The sequence below is a fragment of the Patagioenas fasciata genome (assembly GCF_037038585.1).
Source record: "Patagioenas fasciata isolate bPatFas1 chromosome 6 unlocalized genomic scaffold, bPatFas1.hap1 SUPER_6_unloc_1, whole genome shotgun sequence".
In the NCBI taxonomy this organism is placed as follows: Eukaryota; Metazoa; Chordata; class Aves; order Columbiformes; family Columbidae; genus Patagioenas; species Patagioenas fasciata.
Window position 1 is genome coordinate 30,001 of NW_027288503.1, and position 1,031 is coordinate 31,031.

Sequence of the window (1,031 nt, forward strand, 5' to 3'; positions counted from 1 at the left end):
AGGACTCGCTCAGTCCCTTCACCGGGGTGGCGCGCTCGAGCGAGCCGAGTTTTACCTCGACGTAACGGGAGGTAGCGACAAAACAGCGACCGCTCAGGAGGCTCCGGAGGGGGGGGGGGGGGGGGGGCGCAGGCGAGCCCGTCTACCTCAACCGCTCTGCAGCAGCCGAAAACCGACTGAGTCCTCGCGGGTCGCCGGTAGACCTCGGATCCGAGCGGGGCGGCGCAGGCGGCGCCGTCTACCGAGCCGCTGCGGACACGGAAACTGGGCCGGCCCGGGAATTTGGAGTGGACCGGACCGGATCGCACTGCATCGGACCGGACGGGAAAGGACCGGACCGCACCGGACCGGACCGGACCGGTGGGAAAGGACTGAACTGAACTGGACCGGACCGGACCGGACCGGACCGGACCGGACCGGCGGGAAAGGACCGGACCGCACCGGACCGGACCGGACCGGTGGGAAAGGACTGAACTGAACTGGACCGGACCGGACCGGACCGGCGGGAAAGGACTGAACTGGACCGGACCGGACCGGACCGGCGGGAAAGGCCTGAACTGAACTGGACCGGACCGGACCGGACCGGCGGGAAAGGACTGAACTGAACTGGACCGGACCGGACCGGACCGGCGGGAAAGGACTGAACTGGACCGGACCGGACCGGACCGGACCGGTGGGAAAGGACTGAACTGAACTGGACCGGACCGGACCGGACCGGCGGGAAAGGACTGAACTGAACTGGACCGGACCGGACCGGACCGGCGGGAAAGGACTGAACTGAACCGGACCGGACCGCACCGGACCGGACGGGCGGGAAAGGACTGAACTGAACCGGACCGGACCGCACCGGACCGGACGGGCGGGAAAGGCCTGAACTGAACTGAACTGGACCGGACCGGACCGGACCGGTGGGAAAGGACTGAACTGAACTGGACCGGACCGGACCGGACGGGCGGGAAAGGACTGAACTGAACCGAACCGGACCGCACCGGACCGGACCGGACCGGACCGGACCGGCGGGGCTCGGACGG